At 38.3% G+C, this 23,702-nt stretch overlaps 1 long non-coding RNA gene across 1 annotated transcript in view; it reads left to right on the forward strand.

The window, feature by feature from the left end:
- Window positions 1-3,997: 3,997 nt before the first annotated feature.
- The window catches only part of LOC110358258 (uncharacterized), a 366,704-nt gene continuing 346,999 nt past the window's right edge, over window positions 3,998-23,702 (forward strand). Inside the window, exon 1 of the long non-coding RNA XR_010473717.1 lies at window positions 3,998-4,223. This is a non-coding gene — a long non-coding RNA (uncharacterized LOC110358258). The remainder of the gene's footprint in view (window positions 4,224-23,702) is intronic.

Raw genomic sequence — 23,702 nt, forward strand, 5'->3', positions numbered from 1 at the left:
CATCTCAAGGTGCTACCCTTAATAGGATTTTCAAAGATTTGATCTATGAGTAAATTTTGAGCTCATTAATATCACGTGAATCTGAATGTATTTTCCCATTACAGCTGTAACTGCACAGACTCACCTAGTTTTTACATTGTGAGTATGAATGTCAGTTGGTAATTTTTAAGACCAACCATTTATTCAATAAATAGTGAAGTTTTTCACCCTGTAAGCTGAAATTACACTAGCTGGAGATTTTTGTGTAGATATAAACCAGATATAATAGGACATGCTTTTCTGAGTGAAAGAAGATTTACTGCTCTAGAAAGTAAGGCTCCCTAACATTGGTTATCAGGCTATTTGTTATGCAGCTACAGAACTATTTTATCAATATAATTTGCATAAATAATCAGTGGTAGATATAATCTATGGGACTTAATTGAGCCCTGTGATAGAAATGCATTTTTTTAAAGACTTTGTTGTGGCTTCCTCTTGAGAAAGAAGAACATTTTTCACATATAGGCATTAGCGTGAAATGGGCTGCTTTAAAGCAGAACCTAACAGGATTAAGAAAGATTTTCACTAATGAAAAAAATTGTGATTGACTTGAAATCCATTACTAAAGCAAAATGTTATAAAATGAAAAATATTCACAAATATAAATGAACATATTTATGAGAAGAAAAAAGAGGGAAAGAATATGGCTGATTTTTTTTTACTTTTTGGATTGCTTTTCAAAGTAAATAAATTTTCACAAATTATTTTTACATCCTTTGATCATTTGCACATGTATGCAATACGATTTGAACATGATTTATAGATTTAACTGCAATAATTCTATTTTTACTGAGACAAAGACCTCAGTCTTTCCAACGCACATGATTTATGTTCATAGCAAATAAAGTACTCTTTTCTTCGTAAATCAAAGCCTATCAAAATGAACATTAATTTTAATTCAGTTGAAATATGGTATGAGTTTTGTGTGTTGTGTGGCGGTTTGGGTTTTTTGGTGTCTTTTTTTTGTCCCAGGTTATCGTAACTTTAAAGCTCATGGTCAAGGGACATGGCTGCCGCTGCGTCACAGACATACACCTACAGATCAGCTCTTTCTCTGAACACCTGATGTCCCACGTTTCTTCAGGTGCCTGTCAATGCCAAATACCATTTGAATCTTATTTGCATTACTGATTGCTTGGTCTGGCAGCCAAACTGAGGCATAATATCCAACAACTTTGGGCAGAATGAGTTTCCATTTTCAAGGTTCAGCTCTTCCCATAAGCACAGGTGCCAGGGGGTTTTTAAAAGGCTTTTATGGACTTTGCAAGCAGGATCGTCAAGATGTATGTCTGACCCATGAAGGTATCTAAACAGAAAATGCCTACTGGTTTAAATATGAGATACGGCCGATGCATCTTTGTTAATATGATCCTCAGATTAGCAGTTAATCCTCAATTAATCCTCAGATTTACTTAAGTCTATCACCTTTACTGACTGTGACCAGGACTTTAAATTGTGTTCATCCCTGATTTTACTCCCACGGATGAGCATTAAACATCAGGAAAAAATGATTGCAAAAGTGAAGCCTAAGTTTATGGAGTTTGGAACGAGCTTGTTTTTCATTAGGTGGTTTGGAGGCACAATCATGAAATCCATCAGACATTCAGTTGCTATAAATTAATAGAATTTCACTGAAGAAAACACAGTGAAGATACTTTGTAATATTTAAGGGTCTGGTAACAAATGTTTGCATTTCAGATACGGTGAATTAAAGAGACAAATAGTTAAATATTTGCATATTTATATGTGTGTACATGAAGATATAGATAGATCAAAATAGATTATAAAAACAAATCCTTATTCACACTTACAGAAAATAGCTAAAAGCCAGTGTTTCAACTTGCCCTCTTTCTTAATTCATAATTCCAACACCAACAGTATACCGTCTATAAAAGTAACCAAAAATAAATATCAATGGAAAATATTTACTCATAAAGTCATTACTTTAAAATATATCAGTAAGCCCAAAAAAGAGCAGCTTTGAAACATGCTGCTTTGGGTTGTATTTATCCAGTCAGTGAGAAAAACTCTCAAAACAAATGGGAATTACACTATTATAAAATACACCTTATTGTAATGAATGCTTGCAGACTCCATAATCCGGCACAGTCATCACATATCCCTGCTTTAGAAAGCATTTTAAAATGCTCTGACAAGTACAATGGAAGAAAAACTAACAAAGTGTCGTTCTACAACTAAAACAAATCCATAAACATTTTAAGATGGTTGAGAACACAACCGAGGCGTCCTCTCTACAGGCTGCTGCGGACAAGAATTGTCCCCAGGATTTCTTACAGCAGCCTCAAAGGCATCTCCGAATTTGCTAGAAAATAGATAGTGTGTATATCTGGGCATACAGATGCTTTCCCAGATCCTCTCAGGGTGGCCAATGATGATGCTATATCCCACTGACCCTCATCACCAACCCAGCACCCCTCTTACAGCATCCATGTCGTTGGCTGGTCATAGCATCAACCTGCTTCCTTCAAATGACTTCTGTTGACACTTCAAGCTCTGGTCATCTGATAATCAAGTCCATATTGAAGTGGGTAATGCCTGTTCATCCAGGCTGTCCCACCTGCTCTGGTCCGGAGCTGATCAGATCCAGCCATTCCCAACCAAAACGCTACCGAGGCCCTTGGCTTGTAAACATGATGCATAAATAAATATTCAGCACAGCCAACTCCCTTTCCTGAATCCTGTAATCTCTTGTCTGCTAACACATAGCAAATATTAAATTGTGAGAAAAAAACATTCTCCCATAGTTTGCCCTCATTATTTTTTTTTTAATTACACAGTTTTGAAAAGGTGTTGAAGAGGTGCTAATCTGGGCAATTATGTTTTGTTGTGGACTCTTGTCAAAGCAAGCACTGCAGAGGAGGAAAACATTAATCAGTTATTCTCTATTCTTCTTCCTTCTTAAAAACCTTTTCTTTAAGTCCTAGGAGCAGAGGCTATTTTTTTTTTATTTACTATAATTTGAATGTTTATGTGTTACATTTTAGGACATTAATTCTGTATAAGTATCAGGGCCACTCCAACACTCTCACGTTTCAGTGAACAGGAGGCGTCAGGCCCAGATGTGGTTGGTGCAATGAGGTCTGGTGTGGGACTCCATCCTTAAGATTCTGCTGTAGTTATGGTGTATGAAAATGATGAGATGTGATATATATATTTAAAACAAAAACAGAAACAGAAGGTCCTTATCTAACAAAATCAAGAAACAACACAAAGACTCGAGAAAAGATCTTAACAGTATCTCAAGAGTTGTAGAAGAAGATCTGGAGATGGAGGGAGTTGTGCTTGTGGAGGATCTGCAGTCTGTCCTGTTGCAGCACTTGGGAGAATCTTGGGCTTGGGTTGTTTATTAGTTTTCCCAGCTGGGTGAAATGACTTTGAACAAATAATGAAAACTACAGGTTTAGACTTGCCTTCCATGTTTAAAGAGAAATCTGGGCTTTTTATAACTATCTAAACCATCTTTTTGTTTAATTGTTTAAGTGCTTTCTACTTCATTTTACAAAACCAGTTTATGAAACTTTGTTAATTTGTGCTCTTTTATGACTTTGTGAGGTCAAAACCAGCAAAATTATATAGATGAAGATTTCAGTGAACAGGAATAATCAGGGGGGTTGATTATGTCTTAGGAATTTGTGTGGTTAATGCTTTATTGACTCCTTTGCTTTTGAGAATTGGCCATCAATGAAAGGTTAGCATTGGGGTAGCTCACTAACTGTCGCTAGGCAATTAATTTCACCTGGAAAAAAGCAAACAATGAAGCGTTTTAATTAAGATACTTTATTTGAAAGCAGATTTATTGATAGTTTGTCTTACTCTGTGTTTCCTCACCTAAAATCTGCTGATAAGCCATGCTTAGTTGATTCTGAAATATCCATTAGGTGAGTGTGATTGTGGTACCTGCCACAGCTGATGTGCATTCCTTTGTGCACAGGTGGGACCCTCAGTCAATTGACCGGGTCCTCAACAAAGGAGGTGCCCTGAAAAGCTGAGAAGTTTCTGGACCATGTTGTAATGGCTACAGCTGGATCTGACCAGGCCGTAAAATGGGATCCTGCCACAGACTCACTTTTGAAGCAGTGGATCGGTGAACTGGAGCCCTCCTTTGACTGAGACACCACCTGAAGAGACTTCCTGAGACTGAGAGCACCTTACCTCCTTCTGTGGTGAGTGGTTGTTTTTGTCTGCTGAATATATTTTGGAGTGAGCCCTTGCCTAACCCAAGCAAGTGGTTGTTTCTTCTGGGTACCCTTGAGTGAGAGGCCTCTGGTTTTGTTTCCTGTGATAGTATGCTTGAATGTTGTGGATCCTCATTATTCCTATGATGGTGTACCAAATAATCTCAACTGGTATCTGAACCTGTATTTTATGTTGCTGGAGTGCACAAACCCTGTTTCTAGTTGGTTTATTTGCTACGCTTTTCTAGCTAGAATGAAGTGTGTTTTGGAACTAGTTGTCTGCCTAAAATTGACTTTTGGGGTGCTTTTGTGGTACTGTTGAAAGGAAGAATATTGAGTATGACCACCTTTTTGAAATTTTGTCATGTATTCTTACCACTTCAGCATGCAGAGTACTAAAGCATTGCTATTCGCTTTGTACATTGGTGAGGTCTGAAGCTTGAATTTCTTTTCTGTAGCCCTTACTGCTGCTTGGTGAGCCCAGTATCTGTAGAAGGATTAAAGCATGTTAATGTTGTTATGGCTCTAGCATGTATTTGTAGGAAAATCTGTCTTAATTCACGTTTCATTTCTGAACAGAATGCCCTTGGAGTGGTTCTTCTCAAGGTAGGGTTTGAAGAGAGAGCTTTAGTTTTCAGAGAACTTTCCTGTTCAGTAACACTCTTATTGAACTCTTTTTCTCTCTTCCGATGCTGTAAAAGAAACATCAACTTCTGTGGGTTTAGGGCATAGTACAAGGGACACTTGCTCTTAGAGGGCATGCTCACCCTGCCCTGGAGCAGGGGAGGATGTGACTGTCAGCACTTTGGTACCGCCCTGGTTGGTACCTGCCACAAATGTGTTCCCAGGAAAGTGTTTCCATTTGATACATTTTCTGCTTTTGTCAGATACCTACCATGTGAATGTCTTGTTGGATGCATGCAGATATCAGCTTGGAATTTTCAGTAAAATCTGGACTAGTTATTCCTGGACTTGTCCTGAGGTGTCACTCAACAAGATGGGGAGTTTTTCAGTTTAGAAAGCCTTAAGTTCTTCTTGCAGTTTCTTCAATAGAAACTGTTTGGAAACAGATCTTGTTCTGTAGAAAGTGTACCTGGAAAATAAATTTGGTTTGCTAGAGTATCTGCTAAAATAAAATGGTGTTAACAAAGCAGAACTCTGTGGCAGCTCTGGGATAATGTCACCTTGGGGAGGTGGAGGGCAGAGAAGGCGAGAAAGAGCTGTAAAATTCCTGTTTAAATGTGTCGTGATGATTCCAGGTCAAGCCATTTTGATTTGGGTCATTTGTAATAGCAACACTGGTAGTGGTGATACTTTTCCTTCACTTTTTTTCACTTCTTAAATCTGTAGTATTAAAACTTTACGTAAATCTGTGCAAATGGAACTGAGCCTTGCATATTTATATATCAAATATCAGAGTCTTATGGTTGTTCTCTGCTTGATCAGTAAAGGGAGAAAAATTCAGCCAAATAGTAAGTTGCTCCAAACAAAGCCTGTTCTTGTTTTTTTTTACATCTATGGTGAGGATTTCTGGCTGTGATACGAATTTTTGAAATTGCCTGCCTGGTGAGGAATGTCCTGTCTACTTTTTTTTTTCCCCCTCTTTCTTGTAAGAGAGATAAAAGTTTTCATTCTGCTTTCAAAGTTGTCTTTCTGAACTAGGATTTCTTTTTCCTTTTTTTTTTTTTTTTTTTTTTTCTTTTACATTTCTCTCCCTCCAAGGCAGGGTGAACACCTACATTCCAGACCTTGCTCTTAGTAATACTCATCCTTGTTTAATTTTATTCTTGTACCAAGGCAATGATCTGATAGAATGTTCTAACATAGCCTTCTCCCATCTTCTGTTTTAATCAGCATTTCTTCACAACAGAACATTTAGCAACATCTAATAATGATTTCATACTAAAAATCTCCTATTCTGAACTACTAATTAGTAGTTTACATGTCTCCTTTGTGATTGTGTTTTGTTTGTTTTTTCCCATATATATTCTATTTGTGGTACTATGACATCATATTTAATGTAGTTATGCATTTAGTGAAAGTTTTAAGAATAGAAAAACTTGGGTTTATATAGCTAGTATTTGAAACAAAAATCATTCCCATATTAACAGAGTGCTCTGGTTTATTTCATTATGAGGTGGTTGACTACAAATATTTCAGCAAATCTGAGTTTCTTCAAAACTGTATAAGTAGTTCTTATCCATAGCTCCCTATAAATTTTCTCTCTGATTTCTTATTACTTCAGTTGTCTTCATTTTTAACTTATTCACTTAAAATCACAGATTTGAATATTAATATGCTGTTATGTAATTCATAGCAGAGGGATTAATTTTGTTGCAGTTCAGTTGTGCTGCCTGTGTAAGAACATAGGGGCTGTATTTAAAAAAAAAATAAATATATATATAAAATCAGGCAGCTGATGTACCTTTCCCTCACATGTTTTGCCACTGCAATAATAGCTAATATATGAGTTGTTTGCTAATGAAGTGGCTTAAAAAAATGGAGCTTGTGGAGAAGTTCTGTTTGGCTGTTTGGATAAATTCTGGGTACTAGAGATGCTCAGCTGGATTTTTGCTGAAGTTTAAAGGAAGGAGTAGAAGGGGGTTCTAGGTTAAGATGTATATGGAAGAGAGTGAAGAAGGGAGGGAAGAGAGTAAAGGTAGCTGCAGCTAACAATTCTCCTTTAGAAAGGCTTAATTTGATCTCTGGACGTGGCCTAATGTCACTATTGATAGCATTTTTTTTTTTTTTTCTGGTTATTCAAAACTTGATGAGAAAGGTCTTACAAATAGTGCTGTGGACAGGAAGGAGAAGAGTTGCAATAGCCATCAAAAGCCAATCTTGACATTGTGAAGCAAAATGCTGTGACTAAAGTGAACTCTGAGGATTAAATTTATACAATTACAGAATGTAACAAGGTAGAACAGAGTCATTTCTTTAGCTGCTGACTTCATTGTCCGAGTCTTTGTCATACACCGAAGTCCTTTTTTTGCATCTATAATAGCAAAGAACTATTGATGGCAGATGGGGAACAAATTGCTACTTTCACCAGCTTGCAACTTTTAGTCATTATGGGAAGAAAGTTTTTCCTAGAAGAACATGCAAAATTGTGAAATATACTTATGTGTGAGTGAGATATGTAGTACTTTTCATTAGATACATGTGAATTATATTGGAGGCTAATTTTGGCTGAACTTTTGTTGTATGATAATTCAAGCTGTTGCAAGCGGCTCTTCAGTCCTGGAACGCTTATCTCTTGGTGTCGTTATTTCAAAACTGAATGAATTGAATGTCCATCATAATGATTTCCCAAATCACCACTGTTGTTTGAGAAATGGGCTTCTAGAGAGATAAGCATAATAGAAGTTGTTTAGATATAACAATATCTTCAGTATGTCATAGAAAAACAATACAATTATGAGCTACATGAAAAACATTTTATATTAAATTTATTCCAACATCAACAACAAAAAAGACAGAAGAAAAAGCACAACTGGAAGGGTTTAATATGCTGTGAAGTTTTAATGCTTTCAAAACATTAATGAGCAGGACCATTCCAGGACAAATTTGGTAACTTCATAAGGAAATTTTAGTTGTGACTGAGGTTTGTCACTTCAAGGTGGAGCTTTTCAGTGGCTTCTAGGCTCTTAGCTTATGTGCTATTGTGCACTTTGTCTTTAATTACAAGTGCAAAGGGCACTACAATCAATAACAACTTTTTTTAATTTAGGTTGGATTTTTTTGGGGGGTGAGGTGGGGGCGGACACAATGGCCATCAAGGCACATGCAAACTCTTTCTGAACCAATATGCTGTTGAAAATGTATTTTAGCCTAAGATAACTTATATTAGCTAAGAATTCTTAGACCTTGTTTTCTTTGTTTGGAGAAATAAAAACTTAAATTGGCAGCAGTTAGTGTTGGTAGTTTTCTCCAGAGTTTGAGTCTGTGCCATTTTTATAACAGAAGAGTAGAGATTAAAAATAACTTTCAACAAAAAGTGGACATGAGGAAGCTTCAGTATCTGGCCTTATTTTGGACACTCTCTCTTAATGTGAGGGGATTAGCTGCATTTCATCTTCCTGGTCAGAAAAACAGCTTGGTGATGTAATGGCGGAATGCAAGCTCCTACCATGCAGAAAATAAAGATTGTTTAAAAAATGTCCACAAACGCTTTCATTGCTCAATACTGAAGCAAGCAAACAAACCAGCACCTAATTGTAGGAGGAACTAAATAGTAACAGAAATCAGACACTGTATTGCTGACTGTCTGCATTATTTTTGACTCAGGGATCCTGTAATGATCTTTCACACAGCTTTGCTTTTAGACTGTAGCAGTTTAATTTTTATAATCATTGCCCGTGTCTCAGTTCTGGGCCCGTTCTCTTATCTTTTAGCCAATACAGTTATTTCACTTAATAGTCCAGTCATTTACTTTTTTTTCTCATGTGGCTATCTCAGGATGTCTAAAGATAATTTGTGCATATTCAGACTGAGCTCCCTGAAAAATCTTTATCGACTACAAAAAAGTAGTTTCTTTTGTTTAAATAGTGAGCTTCAATCCAGGCTTTGAACCGAAGTTACTGTGAAGTTACTGCTGACAACTTGAACTTGTAATTTTCCCTGGCAAGTTTGCCTTGTAATAGAGCTGATGCAGGACTAAAAGCAGCCCTAGTCCTGTTTACTACTCTGCACTGACTTTCCAGTCTCTTTACAGAAGTCTGTGCTACTAATTTATTAATTTTTACATCTCTTGGGAGTCTGTCTAGCCACCTTGATGCTTAGATTTGGCTTAGTCTGATGTGACCTTGTATTAATACATTAATCTCTGTTTTGCAATTGCATTCTTTGTCTCTCTGTTCTTAAATTCTGGGAACCACTTAGATACCCTCAGACCTCTTCTTACCTTATTTACCTCAGCATGATTTCTACATCTTGGGCCTGAGTAGCAATTTTAATCCACTAAGGGTTTCTGTACCAGACTTTTTGCATGGAGAATGACCTTCAGGAATGCTTCTCCCTTCTGGTTCTTCCTCTTGAATTTCAGATTCCTCTTCTGTGTTTTTCAAAGTATTAGTGACCTGATAACTCAGAAGTGGCAGAGATTAGTCAGTTTTATTTTATCAGTTTTGAAAGCTTTTTCATCATAGTCAACTTGTCCATGACAAGCTATGTGATCCCATTGTCTTGGTCCTTTAACGTTACTCTTTGTTTAGGGTGCATGTTTGTTTGGTGTGTTTGTGTGGTGTTTTTGGTTTTTTTTGCACCAGTAGGGGAAAGGACAACATTGCTTTATAAATTTTTATAACATGTGAGACTATGGACCGTGATATAGAACAGAGTCTACTTTGGACAGTGGATGAAAAATGACTTTTGTACCTGGTTGTGTGTAACTGAATTTTTTTGTGGTCTGCACAGAAAATGGGAGTAAGGTGTCGGTCCTGGCCACACAGCTTATGAGGATAGCATGACTCATGTAGCCCTATTAAAATGCAGGAATTCAGTTTCTTAAGCAAGAACCAAAAGTTCTAAGCATGGGGTTTTTACCAAATTAGGAAAAGAGAGTAAGATGTCAGCTTTACTGTCTCATTCACAGCAACAATATTTCATGTTCACGAATTTCCGTTTTTTCTTCTTCAAAGGCCTGCTGAAATACAGTAGCACGTTATATTCAAAGTTCAGTCTTGATTTTGATCCTGATCAAAGGGATGCACTTCAAGTATTATGACATCTAATCCTTTTTCCTCGCTTTGATTGTTTCAGATTGAGGTACAAGTAACCACTTCCAGTACCTGCGTTAGCCAGGACTGAAAAGCATCTTATTTTCAGGTAATGGATGCTGCTGCTTGGAACTTTATCCCCTTGACATTTTAGTGTAAAAGTTCTCTCTCCTTTTGCCTGCGGTTTTCAGCGCTGCTGCACAGTATCATGGGAAAAAAAGTACTTTAAAAAAACCCAACTATTACTTAATAATATGGGAGCAACACATACAAAACCTTCACAGGGTACGTGTGAATTCTATGCAATATATTGTGAACGAGTCCCCAAAGAGTAATAGAAGATTAAAACAAACAGGCGCTTTATTGTTGTAATATAAAATTTCTCATGAGACTCTATCATTAGGCAGATCATTACAGACTTTTTTTTCTTCTTGTATCATAAAATAGAACTGAAGTTTACTGGGGCTGATATCTTACACAGTAAACTATAAAAGAGAGATTTATGGAGGTAGCAGAAGCCGCATAAAAGTTGTTTTGTGGTGTTGAGTGCTATAGATGGGCTCCAGAAATAAAGGAGCAGAGGTCTCACCAGAGTTCCCTCAGTGCCAGGGATGAGCCGAGAGGGCCCTAACCAGTCTGTGGTGATGATCTGCTTTGGTCACCAGATTACTCTGAGAAGAAAACTCTCACAGTTGCACCACCATGTTGACCTCAAAGCTGGAAGAGTAAATCTGTGACCCAAAATACTTCCCTATATATCACTTTGTAAATCTGAGAACAATAAATGCCAGGGAAAGACATTTCTTGGCTTTTTAACCTTCTTTTTAATGTGCTTTTAAAAATTAAAAAGAACCAATTTATACTTGGTACTGTCAAAAAATGATGATATGTAGGGTTAAATACCTGAAAATAGTACTGGTTTGCATCCATAAAATGTCACCAGCTTCATAAGATTTTTTTTTTGTTTTAATTCTGTCTTGCCTCAGATCTCTTCTTCCTCAGACAATGTTATTAATCTTCTCTTAAGAGGATCAGTGAAGAGATTGTATGTTTTTCTAGGGTATGTAGGGAAGTGTGGAGAAATTCCTTGTTTTGCAAACTAGTCTCCCTCACTGTTCAGATCTCAACCACAGCTGGTTTCAGCCACCCATCTTTCCCAGTTTTGCTGGTTGATTGCCTTACTCCTGTGCATTTTAAATTTTTTCTACCACCAGCTTTTTACTGTCCTTTGCCCTCATCTGTCTCTCTGTTTCTTGCTGAAGTCCTGCTCTTCCTCCCAAGCTGGAACACCATTGGAGGGGAAGGAGATGCCGAGGAGTAATGTCTTGCCCATGAGTGGCATTTCAGCTGCTACGAGTGACAACAGGAGAGATGAATCACTGTCATGGCCCATGAATGGGATTTGGCAGAGCTGGAATAGCTGCTTTGTGGCTGGGTCTTTCTCATGGTTTACATCTCAGTTCTCCTCCTGGTCTGGTCCATGGTAGGAGCTGAAAAAGCTTATAATGGCTTTGTGGAGCAAGTGAGTCTGTGCGAAATGCACATAATGCTGTCAAGAGTTTTGTGGGACTTGCACTGGGGTTTTCTGTTTTACGGACAGCAGGCCTGAAAAAGAAACAATTGCTAGCAGGTATCTTTTTGTTTTCCAAATAGTCCAAGTGTGAAATGAGTGAGCTCCATTTATCACTGCAGTTGAGTGCCTGAAGACTGACCTGCTCATGTTTGCACTGCCCTTCCCCCCTCCTTTTTTTTTGTTTTTCTTGACTAAGTTTTGCTTTCTAGAACAAACATTTTTGAATCTGAATTTCTAAACATGCTCAAATGATAAATTGCTTTATTTGTTGAAGAAACATGTTTGTAGGGATGTTTTAATTGTAATTAATGTGGGGAGGGAAGGGCTATGATTTGTTGCAGGCATTCTTTGTAAGCAAAAATTGTATTTACCATCCACAGAGGCAATAGATGTGAAAAATAACTTTGTAAATTTGGAGGGCTGTAATGATGTGATTTATTTGTTATGTACAGCTGTATTAGAAGTCTTTCCTTGATGTTTCAGAGGTTGTTAGTTTTAGAAAGCTACAAGCTATAAATATTGAGATGGCCTTACTACAAATTTCCACCGCTGCTTATTAGATATAGAAAAAGACAGATATTAGATATAGAAATTGTTGAGAGGTAACTAGTTCTACAGTTTGTCTCAAATAAAAATTTAAGTATTCTGTTTCTCTATTATGGTTTAATCACAGCCAGTACCCAAGCCCCACACAGCTGCTTGCTCCCTCATCCCTGGTGAGGAGAGGAGGAGAGAATTGGAGTAAAAGTGAGAAAACTGGTGGGTTGAGATAAAGACATTTTAATAAGTAAACCAAAAGCTGTGCATAAGCAAAGCAAAACAAGGGATTAATTCACTTCCCATCAGTAGGTGGGTGTTCAGCCACCTCCAGGAAGGCTGGGCTCCATCATTACACGTGTAATGATTAACCAGGAAGACAAGTGCCTTCACTCCAAACATCCTCCCACTTTCTTTTTCTTCCCCCAAGATAGATACTGAGCATGATGTCACATGGTGTAGAACATGCCGTGGGTTAGTTTGGGTCAGCTGTCCCAGCCTTGTCCCCTCACAACTTCTTGTGCACCCCCCAGCCCACTCACTGGTGGGTGAGAAGCAGGAAAGGCCTTGACCTCTGTGTAAGTGCTGCTGAGCAGTGACTAAAACATCCCTAAATTATCAATGGTGTTGCCAGCACAAATCCAAAATGCAGCCCCATACTAGCTACTGTAGAAAAAACTATCTCTATTCCAGTCTAAACCTACATGACCTTCTGCAAGAATACGTAGGTTAAACAGTCTGGCAGTTAATATGTGAAGGTGTTACCTTACACTGTGATAGTATTTCAATATCCTCAAAATAGCCAAAGGAAAGAGCTCCTCTAATTCCTTTGACCTGCAACATTTTAGTGGTGGTTTCAGTTTTGCAGAAGCGCTGATCTGTTCCTTCGTAGCTGTTTGCAGCAAATCGTGCATGCGAGGGTGGAAAGGATGAGCTGTGATGAGTGCCATAAAACTGAAGGGAGCGGAGAGAGGTGGCTTGAACAATTCCAAGTGCTTTTATTAAGCTCTCTTTCCATCATTAAGATTCTTAGAGGGAGGGAAAAGCATCTCTTTCAAGCTTGGCTAGACGTAGAATTAGCCACTGCCTTGCTTTCTTTGTCTCGCACCTTCGTGGTGCTGCTGCTGGCTTGTTGGCAGCCTTGGCCCGTGAACAGCCAGTGTGTTCTGTGTGCGGAGGGCTGGAATTTCATCTCGCCTTTACAGATACATTGCTTTGACTTTGAGAGCTGTGAGGAAGGTCTCAATGTTGGCTTTAAGTAGTAATCTTTTTGGTTGTTTGCCCTAGTAAAGCTTGTTTCAGTTTAATTGGAATCGTAATTTGCTTTGAATACCTCTGTGTCACTGCTTGAGAGATTAAAACCTTTTTTTTATGAAGGGTCTCTTTACAGCTCGTTCTCAAGGTATTTGGGAAAACCTTAAAAGCTTTTGAAGGTGCTGGCTTCTAGCTATCCAAATGTAGTAAGGATATAGTTTGTTATGCTGAAGATTTTACTAAATATTTATATAAAACTTTCTCAGTTTTACCTAGAAAATTAACTTCTTTATGTTGGTACATGATGCATTTTATGACCTTTACTTATCAGCAACACTAGGGAAGAACTTGGCAAGTGTCTCTGAAGGAGATGGGGTATATTCCAAAATATTGTGTAGACACTAATTTGTTACTATGTTTACACTGCAAACATCCTTTTGCATCTGTTTTATAGCTATCAGTATTTTTAGTTTAAGGACAATGACTTTGATATTTGGAGATTTTATGAAAAGGGGAATGGCATCTTGTCAGGCCTGCAAACTGTTCTTAACCTACGTCTGTGGGTGTTTCCTTTCTTGAAAAGCTAAACCATTTCATAAAATGCCAAGTTTGGGTGTCAGAGCTTTTCAGGTCTCAGCTCGCTTGGGTTGTCCTGTACATGATGGTTTTCCCTGAGCAATCTGGGAGGGTGTCTTTTTGCCAGAAGGCAATAGAAGTACAGACTCTTGCATGCTCATGTGCCTTGAACACATCTAATACAAGAGATTAATTTTGTCTGTTAAGATCCCTCAGTTTGACTTTCATTTTGACAATAGGTTTTGTATTTTTGGTTTCTCATTTGCCCTATATTTACAGCTTGTATCATTTTTATTCTAAAACGTGAGCCAATGCTTTTATGCATCCTTTGGAGCAACATGGCATGAAGGCAGGTTGTAAAGAGAAATATCTGACACTAAAAGCAGGCTTAAAAAATCTGGAAGTTTGTATTTCTATGATGCTTAGCCTGTCCTGAACTGTAGGAAGCCAGAAATCTTTTGGACTTTATTAGCCTGAATATTTCCATTAATTAAAAAGAAGCATATAAAACCATAAGCAGTATTAAAGTCTACAACAAGCCTGCATACGAAAGCACTTCCAAGTGTCTCTTAAAACCTAGTAAAATCATTGGTAAGTTCACATTTATCTAATACTGTGAATGTAAGAGATAATTTAATGAAGTCCTACTTCAGCTATTAATACCTCTCTGTGGTGTGGAACACTCTTCTGGAGAGGAGGCTTCAGTGCTACACTGCAGCAAAGAATAAAATACAGTTACCTCTGTCTAAAAGTCAGTGTATATAATGCAGTACATTCATAATGTAGTACGCTCATTTTGTAGCTGTAAAACCTCAGATACAAAACACCTCCTTCAACAGTAAACTGTGTTTTCTTAATTTATCAGCTACTTTTCCTGCCATTATGACATATCTCGAGCTATATCAGGCTCAATCCCCAACATAACTTCATGTTTGCTTTAAAGTCAAGAAAGATCTAAAGGAATAAAATTAGATGCTAGATTTTAATTGATTAAGGATATTAATCTCTACTCAAAACATCATACTGCTTGCTTTTACATTTTTACTGGCTTATATTCTGATATTGCCATGTTGTAACTTTGAAAAACTTGTGTATTTTTGAAATGTCATACATTCAAGCAAGATTCTTGAAAATGCTTGTAAGCATTAAGAAGGGTACTTTGAATACTTCTGATGGTCTATAAGGAGAGAAGTTGGAAAAATTTTCTTATGACTGAACAAAGCAGAAAAATTGAGGCCATTTTAAGTGGTTTTCCCTCCCGTTTGAGGCAGACGCATGAGGATTTTTTTTTTTTGCTTCTAAGTATGTTACACTGTCCGGCTGCACACAATATATATGTTCTTAATGCCACTTGTGATTTTTGGGCAAGTGATATCTGAACCATCACAGAGTACTTTACAGAAATTGGACTATTTTGAATAATAAATCAATGTCCTGGTTTTGGTAAAAGCAAGACCAGTTCTCTTTTAGAAGAACTGAAAGAAAAACTCACTGAGTAACTGCACTTTTCTGAATTTAGCTGCGTGTTTTTTTTCAGACACTGTTAGCTCTAGAGCTGATAACAGTAGCAATGGTATACAGAAGAGACCCAGGTTTAGACTTGTTGCTATGGCAGCCAAGGTTTCTAATAAATTTTGCACATTCCATAAGGGGGGGGTGTCGTATTTGCAAGGAGGGGCAGACAGAAGAGAGAAAATTGACCAACCAAGTATTCCATCCTGTCCATGTCATGCACCCTATCAAAGTGGGAGATCAGGAAGGTCTCACTCTCTTTGACCATGGCCTGCATCTGAAGAGGAACCTGCCTGTCATACCTGTGATCCAAGGTCTGGTTCCAGACCCTGCATCCCTGAATCCAGTTCCGGTTTACTGTGACATCCAGCCCAGGACTTCCAGGTGCCTGCCCTGCAGCCATGGGCAACACTGCGTTGCCCCAGGAAATTTGAGATTGGTTTTGTATATTCTGTATTTTCTCTATTATATTAGCAACATTAGTAAAGTATTTTTAACTTTTCTAACTTGCAAGTTTCTCTCCCTTTTCCTCCTATTACCTTTCCTTAGTGGGGAGGGTGAGTGGTTAACAGAGAGCATCTGCCATGGTTTGTTGCCCTGCAGTAAATGGTGACAGATTTATTAGCGCCCAACGTGTGGCTCGAAAATGCTGAAATTTGGCACCAAAAAGGGGTAAAATTTGGAGATTATGGTGATCTTACTGCTGTGATGCAGATTCCATTTTTTTTGGCACGGTGCCAACTCATAGGGTTGAGATGTTCTGGTCTGTGTGCTTTGGACATTATCTAGTAGTGTTAAAGTAGATTGAATTACATTGGTTTAAAGATGCTGTGGCATAAGTTGTGTCAGTTACTCTCTACAGTGTGTTACACTGCAGTAAATGGTGACAATCACTTTGTTTTAACTGGACATGTTTGGGTTTTTTCTTCTGTTAGTGATTGAAGTGATAATAACACATGTCAATGCATTCATATTTCACACAATATATGAGTTTTTCAGTTTTTCACTTTTTCACTGAAAAACTGGCAACTAATTCCTTCATCAGGTGTATTGCAGGGAAGGACTTGAGAAAAGCTTCACTGGCACTAGCAGAAAATGAAGTTATGTCTGCTTGGCAATACCAGTGGAAAGATAAATGGAAAAAGAAGTGGAGTAAGTATGAGATGATGATGATAGATTGTAATACTGTTTTTAGTAGGAATAAAACACGCTTGCCAGAACATCAGTATTTTCTGGGTTCACTTACATTTTGAATGCAAGAATTTGACTCCACTTCCCACAGCTGGCAAATATTTCTGGCCTTTACTACAAAGCTGTCAAGATGGCAGAAGGCGTTTTATTGGTTTATTGGTTTTATTTGATAGTCTGCGCTTGGTCCTTGATGTAGGAAGGAAGGACTGCTGGAGGTCAGAAGCAGTGGCATTAGCAAAAGATGCTAAGATGGCATTAAAAACACAGAATGGGAACATGTTTTCTTTTGACATAGTGTCAGTCAGTCCAGATTATAGAGGGTTCAAGGAAATGCTGTTAGAAATAAGCCAACTCTTTTTCTCCTAAAGAGCTTTCCAGAAATATGAACTGAGACCTTGTAGTGCTGATTTGATTTTTTTTTTTTTTTTTTTTCTTTAATATCTGAACACTGAGATAATACACTGGTATCTTCTAGTGAGCCCCTACAACCATAATAAGGTAAAAATCCTCCAGTCAAGGATAGCTTTGCAAAGCATTAAGCTAAACACATATGTATTTGCCTGTTTTTGACTGGAGGATTAGTGATTTGTTTCTTTGTGAAACTCTACACTGAGCTCTTAATTAAGCTTACCCGGCACAAGTGCACTTCAGGTGATCCAGACGACCTTTAAAGGGCCTGCAGCAGATGGTGGAAAGTCTGTGTTCTGCACAGTATTCTGCTGTTTTGTCTGTTAAATAAGTATCTAATTACTCCCAGTCTTATCTTATTTCAACAGTGTGTCACTAAATTACTTACATGGCTGTAAGTAAGGTAATCCGTTGCCAATCCGATAAGCTTTCAGCTTGACTTTTGGGGAAGTAAACTTGCACCTGATGAGAATTTTCTGTCGAGCAGACAAGAGTGTCTTGCAGTACTTTTCCAGAGGCTCTTAACAAGATCATTCACTGTCTTTCCCACATAGCTTTTCTTTCAGCTGTTCTAAATAAATTGCCTGTGACAAATTCAGGGGGTTTTTTTAAGTTTGCTTCTTGAGGGCAAAATGGCTTTTATTGGTGATGTTTCACACTGTAATGGGCATGGGGATGCAAGTGCTTCTGAAATAATAGCATCAACTCTTTGTATTTGTGGACACCAAAGCATTACTTTGTTATTTTGTGAACTGCTGCCCACGTTGACCAGAATGACTGTTACGTAGGGCAGCACTTAGGCAGATGGTTGAGTTATCCTAAGTTAAGTTCTTCTTCATCATTGTCTGGAAGAGATCTAAGGTGTGAAAATAGGCAGGTTGTTATTGGAGTCAGTATCTAGATTTTTCATCACCTCTGACTCTGTCTCGCTGATTCTGAGATGGTGTGTGGAAAGCTTGGGGAGACTCTCCCTCCTCTCAGTGTTCCTGGAACTGTCCCCTCTGCATGTCAGCACCGCTACCAGCTTGTGGATGAGGGATGTTTGCTATTAAAGAGAGGAAGGAAAAAAAAAAAGACAAACCAACACAACAACAAACAACATTGCTTATATGCACTCTCTGGTGCGTTGGAAAGAGGAAAGGTGTCCTGTGATCAAAAAAAAAAAATCCCTATATTCTGGTCTCCGAATAGTGAGTCTTTGCTGCCTAGTCCTATCTTCAAAATGTGTTCAGACTGTTACTGTCCTGCATCCCTGTGCGAGGTGCATGTCTTGCGGAAATCGATGCAGCTCTGCAGGTGTGCGTTCACATGGAGATCAGGGCAGGATCAGGCTCTGTAGGCAGAAAATTGCCCTTACCTCTTTACCTCAATAGCTGTTCTACAGTAGCAATACCGAGGGGAAAAAATATTTGGGAGAAGCATATAAATCTCACTACTCAATTTGTGTGTTATGTTTTTTATATGCTTCATATTTGCCAGATATAAGTTGGGCTGGATGTCTGATATAGACTAGTTAGCAGGTCTTTAGGTCACTAAATGTTGATTTATTTTTTTTTTATTTTATTTTTTATTTTTAGCTCTGTCTTCCTCTTCTGTTTTGCAATGAACTTGTTTCATCAGAAACAGTCATTCAATTAAAATGGTGTGAAAAGCACTTCATTCATTCAAAGCTCAAGATGCCATGTTCTGACAGACAATGCTGGTGTCTGTTTTGGACTTGCAGAGAAAGGAAGCTGTTCTTCTGCCTTGTTATTTTAATCTTGGTACCCTGCGATGCTCTGTCAAAACTCTGCAACACCCTGCGGTGTTAAGGTAGGTGGTCTCTCTTGGTCTCCCTGTATCTGCTGGAGAAGTGGGGTGCTCTGTCCTGCTGAGGTGAGGACCATTGCTGCATCTCTCACTCCACTGGGTAGTCCACCTGCTTATGCACAGCAGGGTAATTTCTCCCATGATTTCTACTCTGAATGACAGGAGGTGACTTTTTTGTTGAAAAGTAAGGTTCAGACCAGTGTTCTTTAAGTTGTGTTTAAGAGGAGGTCAGATGAGATAATATAACGCTGCCTTCTGGCCTTAAAAATGTATAGAACTAGTCAGTGAAAGGAAATGTCTTATTCCTGTAATCTTAGTAACTGTACTTAATCAAATTCTCGGAACAAAACACAGCCAAAAGACAAGCTCACAATCAGCCTAACAGCCTCTTTGACTTTAGTCTCTGAGTTCCTATAGATAGTTTACAAAATAATTGTATTTAAAAGAGGAAAAAACTATTACTAAGGACAAGATGTTTAATGTGTTTCTAGTAAATAAGCAGTCTGATCTAATAGCACTGTTCTTAGCTGTTAATGTCCAGGGATGACCTGTTTGGCATGAGCGTCTGAAGGCAGAGCTGTCCTATTAACCTGCCAGGGCACCTGTGAACATCGTTTTTGAGTGATTTGGAAGAGCTTGGAGAAGATAATTGTAAACATCATAGCATGATGCCAGGAAAGTATTACCGTGAGCTCGCTTGCTGCTTTTATTGCATGATCAATTAGAAATTAGAAATCCTACCAAGTTGAATAACATTTTTGCCTCCCTGTGATATGTTGTTGATAATTTCTGTTAAGCTGGATAAAGACTGCAACTGCAGAATTCGAGTTTTACCTCATTCTGTGAGTTACAAGCCACCTGAAGGATTTTTTTTTTTTCCCTAAAATAAAACCCTGCCTTTTGATGGCATCTCATATTTTAAAAATATCTGGGCACTAGTGGTGTTAGTGCAATCGCTGGTGCCTGTGGAGATGGTTCAGTGGAGATGACCTTGAAGTCCCTGCCACTGCCCTGAAAACGTGAGTGTAACTAAAGCTGCGGTGACACGGAAAGCAGTTGTCACCTGGGAGTGGGGGGGTGCCCCCTCCAGGGTTTGGGAGAACCTGAGCACTACCTGGCTGTGGTACCTGTATCACTCCATGCTATGCTGTGTTCAAAGGCTGTTCCAGTTCTTCATATAGAACATAGGAGAATTTTCTTCCTGGAAAAGGTTGTTGGGCATTGGAACAGGCTGTCCAGGGCTCTGGTGGATTCACCATCCCTGAGGATATGTAGAAGATGTTAGAAGAGGTTCTTAGGAACGTGGTTTAGAGGCGGACTTGGCAGCGTTGGGTTGGCTCAATCTTTCCCAACCAAACAATCCTGTGATTCTATGCTTTTGTCTGTCATTAGGTGGGAATAATTATACTGAATCAAACTTCTTATCACCAAGTGCGGTTTTTTTGTCTCCACAAGGATGCTTTCAGCAGATTCAAATTTGTGAGGAGGGCTTCAGAAACCAAACAGCATGCAGAGGCTGTGTCCTTCAGGCAGTACATTTTTGGGAGTTCTCAAATCCTGTGGCTGTAGAGCTGAGGGCCCAGTAGGTGCAGCGTGCTGCTGGTGTGTGTCCCAGCCCTGTGCCTTTGCTCATCCTCCTGCTCTCGGCTTGGTGGGGTGAGGAGGATGAAGGTTCACGATCCGTTCTCCGCACACCACTCATTATCTTGTATGTTTTCAACACAGCTCTCAGATCTCCTATGTAAGGTAATCAATCTCATCTCTGAAGTAATCAATCCATAACCATTTTGAGTCTTTCCACTATGGATCTCAATTTCCTTAATCACTCTTGTTGCTCATACAATTGCCCTTGAACAGAATTTTACTAGGTTTAATATCTATATTATGATTTTTCTTTCCCTCTTCTACCTTGCAGAAGTTCACCTGTTTTAATACCTGTGAAGAAAATCGTATCCATGTAAACCTATTATTCAAAGAGATTTTATGTTGTGTGTATATAGATAGTTTTCCTAGCTTGAACTAAAGCAAATATGTAATTTAATTTTCTATTTAGAACTGTCACTACAGGGTGTTAAATTGTTTCTGCTATAATGAAACTGCACCAAATGTAGTAATGAATTTAACAGTCATATATGCATCATAGTGGAGCATAACAAGTCAATTTAGGGTTTGGTTTCAGGAAACACAATGTGGTGGTGGTGGTGTGGGGTTTTTTTCTTTCTTTTTTTTTTTTCTAAAGCATTCACAATTCGCAGCTGCAAACTATCCTCTCTATAGATGTGACTTCAGGAATTAGCTAAATGTTTATGCATGAGTTCAAGAACTTATTAGCGACTGCAAAACATGCTCTTGTATTTCTAAGCTAAAATTTTAGAGCAGGGTAGTGAGGTTTTTTTAGGTTTTTTTTTTGTTCTGAAATATTTCCAAACTCTGCAAGCAGCATGATTTAAAAATATTGCTTCCTCAGGTGATAATCTCAGGCAATGTAAACTAGAATAATCACTCTGTATGTTTATCAGTGGACCTTTCTGGTATTTTTTTAATTTTCAATAGTTCTCTCAGGATTCAGAGAAGAGTTAAAGTACCTGAATGTTTAATTGAAGCATTTGTGGCTTCTCTGAAAATGACTGAAGTGAGAAGGGAAGTGTATATGTACTGAAATTATGGAGGTTCTATGATCCTAAAGAGAGGTCCATCACAAGGTGAAAGTGGTGGGGAAAACCTGGGTGTTCTCAGTAGAAGCAACATTTTAGACTTCCTAGGTCATGTCATAGATTCACAATTCCTGTGCTAGAAAAGCTTGACTTGTTTTTTTTTTTAAATATCCAAGCTCTTATTCAGTGATCTTGTAGTAACTATGTATTTAATAAGTGAACTGAAATACACTTTTGGGCACATCCAAGCCATAGTTTTAGCCAGAAATATCAGTATCTGTTTCACAGGCTGGGAAATGAGATGCACCTGAAATGGTATGTTTCCAGAATGACACAGGAAACATATAGCTTGGGAATGTATCTCTGAATTCATGTTTTCCAGTGCAAAGTAAGCCTTTTCTCTTCAGCTTTCTAATAACCTCAACAAAAGTGGCCAGTATTGGAATTGTTTATGTAAGAATCCTTGTGCTTTGCAGTATGAGAAGATCCTCAGCATTGGGATTTATTCAACGTGTACATGTACAGCCACATTTATTTGACACAATGCTTTTCACTCTGTTGTGAGGAAAGGAGTAGATCTCACATGTTCAAGAGAGAATTTCCAGGTGTAAATCCCATTTGTCTGTCGCTCCTGTTTCTGCCATTCACAGCAATTACAGTTATTATGCTATCAATTATTTGAAGAAGAGAAGGTGTTATATATCCTTTTCCTAGCAATGACTTCATAAAAAAGCTAAAATCTCATTCTACAGAGTGAGGGAAAAGAACAATAGGGAGAAAGGGGGTTTTTATAGCTTTCACAAATTGTACTGTTCTTGTAGGACAGCTAATCCTAAATGATTCTTGCTGACAGTGACAGGCAATTAATTGTAGCCCATCCTGCGAAAACTTACCTGCATCCCATCAAAGTCATTGCTGTAAATTTTTCCTCTATGTTAAACGCTTAAGCATGTTTTGGCCACAAAAGCCATACAGGTTTTAGACACCTCTGAAAAATGTGTTCAATACAACAACAGAGGTAAGGTCTAAATTCCCTCCTGAGATGTAAGGCTAACAGTTAATTACTCTGGCTTATACCAGAAGAATTCGACTTGATCATTCACCTGAAAAACCCAAGACTTGCTTACAGGGACTTCCATGACTTAATCTCCAACAGGGTCTGGGTGAAATTTATCCAAAGATTTGTGTAGCTCTGATGTTCCCTGGGTACTTTCCCAGCTGCATCGTGATTCTTCAGGTGGCTGAAGCCCTCAGCAGCCCCACTGTGGAGAAGCAGCTCAGAAATCCTGCAGACTTCAATGTCTTCTTGCTTCTTTTCCAGCATCACACTTCTTTCATCTTCTGTCACCTCTGGCAGGTCCTGGGGCTGCCTGTGTGCTTCTGCAGCAGCATCAGGGATGTCTGGGAGAAAAACTCCATCTGCTTCAGGTTTACTCTAAAATGAGAATAGGAGGTGGATGGTCAGGGTTAGAGTGTGAGCTGTACTTTTGCTCTTTTAAATTGATTTCCATCCTTATCTTAGCTCCATGGATAAGCCAGTTAATTAAAACTTTAAAATGTTTCCTATCAAGGGTCTCACTTAACAGGCTACTTTTTAGAGAAGTGGAAAATAGTCTGTGCACTGTTCTGAATGCTTGCAAAGGAGAAGATTCACATGCTTTTCATGTTCAGCCATGATAGGGGAAGTTATTTACTATTTTGTGATAACTTGACTCAGGATTCTTCCCCACTTGATCTTGAAATGCTTGTTTCTGGAAGGTGGGGAGGAAGATATATTATAAAATTATGTAAATATTCATTGATGGTTGTACAGTAATATTGAGTTTGTGACAGAGTTGTAAGGGTTTTTTTCACTTAAAAATTTAACATAATTTTTACCTATTTAAAAAAAAAAAGTCCCTCCTGTACCTTGCAGTCCTCAATTTAAAAAAAAAAAAAAGTCTATAGGCTAAACAGTAACATCTCATTTGGAAAATTTTGGAAAACCTGGAAAGGAGACAAAAAGCATCCAGTTAGGCACAAAATCAAATTGTTATATGAAAAATGTGATGTTCACTTGGTTTAACTATAGGTTTATTAAATTTTCCCTTATAATAATAAAACTTAAAAATCATACGTTTCTAGCTTAACTGTGGGATTGATGCCTGTAACTTGACGTGAGCAGAAGAAGTGGGAAAGGCTTGTTCCTCTGTCATTGTCATGGGAATGGAAGGAGCGATGATGTGGGGCACACAGA

Source organism: Columba livia, chromosome 7 (assembly GCF_036013475.1).
Source record: "Columba livia isolate bColLiv1 breed racing homer chromosome 7, bColLiv1.pat.W.v2, whole genome shotgun sequence".
Classification (NCBI taxonomy): Eukaryota; Metazoa; Chordata; class Aves; order Columbiformes; family Columbidae; genus Columba; species Columba livia.